Source organism: Nannospalax galili, unplaced genomic scaffold (assembly GCF_000622305.1).
Source record: "Nannospalax galili isolate Female #2095 unplaced genomic scaffold, S.galili_v1.0 scaffold235, whole genome shotgun sequence".
NCBI lineage: Eukaryota > Metazoa > Chordata > Mammalia > Rodentia > Spalacidae > Nannospalax > Nannospalax galili.
The window spans coordinates 5,854,330-5,858,500 of record NW_008338118.1 but is presented as its reverse complement, the minus strand read 5'-3'; positions in this window follow the sequence as shown (position 1 = coordinate 5,858,500).

The following is a 4,171-nucleotide window of genomic DNA, read 5'->3' as shown; positions in this document are numbered from 1 at the left end:
AGAGAGGAGGGAGAGAGGGAGGGAGAGAGGGAGGGAGCGTGCGAGGGACTGATTTTCGTGGCTTCTGTCTGCAGGACTTTTTGAATCATTTCTCAAGGAGAAGATGCTAAAAAAGTGTGTCATTGCTCTGAGTTGAGAAACTAGATAAGGGTTTACAGCAAGCTGATGACATAAGCCTGTAATTCTAGCTAATCTGGAGGCTAAGACAGAAGGCTCACAAATTCAAGACCTATCTGAGCTACAGAATGAGTTCAAGGCTGGCCTAGGAAAGTTAGTGAGACCCTGTCTCAAAGAATAAAAAGAGGGCTGAGGGCATAGCCATGGTAGAGCATGTGCCTAGCATGTACAAGGCTTGGCTTTAATTTCCAGCACTCCTTCACAAAAGAGAAAGAAAGAATATAAAGGAAGGAGGAGGAGGAGGAGAGGAGGAGGAGGAGGAGAAGAAGAAGAAGAAGAAGAAGAAGAAGAAGAAGAAGAAGAAGAAGAAGAAGAAGAAGAAGCCAATAACACATGATTGGTTATGGCAGTTTAAGCACCAGGAATTTGAAGCACAGAGTAGCCGAGGGGAGAAAAAGCTCCTGACTTGCATAGGCATTTCCTTAATCTTGGCACTGAATGTTTAGATGTTCATGCATACAGTGAAACTCCATGCACCTGTGCTATCCAGAAGTTAAAAGGGTAAACAATATATGACTCACAGAGGGCAGGAAACATGTACAATTAGACCAACTGGAATACTTAAGTATATACCCTAGATGGACTAAATGAAGCCCTTAGTAAAGACTGTTTTTGCTATATTCTAGCACATCTGGTACATTTTGAGCTTTGGAAAATAACTAATTTATCATTAAATAATTGCCTACTTAAACAAATTTCAACATTTAAAAAATTATTTGTTTTCTTTGTGTCTGTAAGTATGATGTGTATTTATGTATATGTGTGAGTGTACACATTCCTTTGTGTGAGTCTAGACATGTGCTTGCTATGGCACACATGTGGAGGTCAAAAACAGCCTCACATACTGGTCCTTTCCTTCTACCTTGTTTGAGACAAAGACTCTAGTTCTTTATACATACCCCACTGTAGCTGACCCACGGGCTTCTAAGAATTCTCCTGTTTCCACTTTTTATCTTGTACTGCTGGGATTACAGATACCCACTACCCTGTCTGCCTTTACAAGATTTCTGAAGATCTGAATTTAGTCCTCCTGCTTGACAAATGCTTTACCTACTGAGTGAGTCCATTGCCCCAAATTTCAACAAATTTGAAAAGAAAGCAACAGAATTCAGATATTAATAATGCAAAATCAAAATGACCAATATCCAAACCAAAATTATTTGATAGACAAAGAAACACTTAAATGTGATTAATAACCAAGAGAAAAATCAGTCAGGAAAATTACCCAGAAACTGTAAAAATGATAGAACTACCAAAGGTACTAGATTTAAAGAAGAGAAGAAATCATAAAGAAAAACATGGAAAATATAATAAGGATCCAAATAGAACTTTCAGAAATCCAGGGCTGGCTCGGTGGTTAAGAGTACTGACTATTCTTGCAGATGACCCAGGTTCAATCCCCAACATCCACATGGCAGCTAATAACCACCCGTAACTCCAGTTCCAGGGGATCCAATCCCTTCTTCTGACCTCCACAGGTATTGCACGACACGGGTACACTTACATACAGACAGAAAATACAATATAATAATAAATATGACATCTGAAATAATAACTCATACACATCTACCTCAGATCAGTAGTATATAAAGAAATGAAATAATTTTGACATCAATAGAAAGTATCTGAGCTGACACACTGAAAGGAAAATGGTTAGGAATAGTGAATGGGGATTTTCTTATCGAGCTTTCCTGGTGCACACTATGTGTACTTGGACTCCTGGGACTGGAGGGGGGCCACTAGTCCAAAATGACATCTAAGCAAAATAAACAGAATGGCAAAGCATCGTGATGTATAATCTCACTCATATTGCCAAAACCACAGCACAAAACACATTTTGAGTAGGCTAGAGATCAAAATGATTAAAGGTACTTAATCAAAAGGCAAGAATTAGCATAAAGTCTTCATCAGAAATTATATAAACCAGAAGCAACATCTTTGCAATATAGATGGAGAGGTATAATAATATTCTGAATATTTAGGAAAATTAATATATCCCGATGAAAACTAGAATCCTAAATCTAGTGAAAACACACTTTGAAAATGAAAATGATGCAAATAATCCCTCAGACAAACAAAAGAATTCATCACTCTTATGTTTTTGCTTAAAGAAATAGTAAAGAAAGTTCTTTAGGAAGAAGAAAAATAGGAGAGAATGGAAATTTGTATTTACATGAAGAAAAAGAGTAACAAATTTTAAATGTGAGGGAAAAATCAAATAAATGTTTCCTTTATTTTAAAATTTCTTTACATTTGACAGCCTTAAGATAAAACAATAAATTCTGTTCTTTGTAACGTGTAGAAAAAATATAGGAATTGAAAGGAGGAAATGAAAGCATCCTCTTCTAGCTTCTTACATTTTATGTGACATGGTAAAATGTGTGAAGGCAGATGTGCTAGATAACTATACAGTATAAGTTATAGAGAAGCCATGCGTATAACAAAGACAAAATTTAATACCTAGCTAATAAGCCAGTGATGGTTATAAAAATATTCAACACAAAGGAAATCAGGTATAAAGAAACAAAGACCAGAAGGGACACACCAGAATGGTACAGCAAGATGTATGGTTTAAATACAAAGTTGAGGGGATGGTGGCTCAACCTGTAATCCTAGCACTCTGGAGGCTGAAGCAGGAGGATCTTAAGTTTGAGCTAGCCTGGTCTACATCATGCTTTTAAGGCCATCCTGGGCTACAAAGCAAGACACTGGTTTAAACATTCTTGTTAAAATGTAGTGATTGACAGACTAGATATAAATGCAAGAGTGACTAATATGCTGTTTATAAAAGTTAAATCGGACAGGTTTAAAATACATGATGAAAAATGCTTTAGCATGGAAACATTGATCATAGATATTATTGAAATAATATTAATAACAAAACTGACTTCAAAACAATTATTGCTATCAGAGCGACTTCTAGAAAATTCCTTACTAATGAGAAAAAGATCAACTTTTTTTATTATCCTTGAAGGTGAGATGCGTTTCTTGCAGAAAACAAAAAGACGGATTTTATTTCTTAATCCATTCAACTAGTCTGTGTCTTTTGAGTGGGGAATTGAGACCATTGATATTTAAAGTATTAGTGAAAGATGTGTATTAGTTACTGTCATTTTAATCTCTGTTTGTGTTCTTGGTCCTATTTTGTGTTTCCATAACCATACCTTTGTTTTCTTACTGTAGCCTCTTGGGTATGGTCATTCCGTTCTTCAGTCTCCTCCACGGCTTTGAGTATTCTCTGTAGGGCTCATTTTGTGGACATGAATTCTTTCAACTTATTTGTGTAACAGATGATTAATAAATTCTTTCTAAAAATAAAATTGGAAAACCCAGAAATGCTTAGGAAACATTAATTAGATTCACTAATGATCCAAATTTCTACCTTAAGCTAAAAGAATAAGAAAAACATTAAAAGAATGTAGATAGAAAGTACTAGGAAGATAGAGTAGAAATCAATGAAATAGAGTATGGACAACAAACAGAGAAAAATCCATTAAACCAAGAACCAAATGCTTGAAACAGCAATGAAACAGATCTTTGCCTAGATCAGTTCAAAGGGGGAGAAGACATAAATGAAAGAGGTTAGGAATCAGATACTGCTGAGCTTATCATCATGTCAATAATCCAACAGCACACTGAAATCGATGATTTCCTTGCAAAAAACATACTATTATGTAAATTATACATTATACTACTATAAAAATGTATAAATTTTAAATGTGAGTAGCTATCTAGTAGACAAGTTTAATTTATAAATAAATTTCTACAACAAAATAAATAGTCTCCCATGGCTTTCCTGATGAATTCTACCAAATACTGGAAGATAATATAAATACTACAATTTCACTACTATAAAAATGTATAAATTTTAAATGTGAGTAGCTATCTAGTAGACAAGTTTAATTTATAAATAAATTTCTACAACAAAATAAATAGTCTCCCATGGCTTTCCTGATGAATTCTACCAAATACTGGAAGATAATATAAATACTAC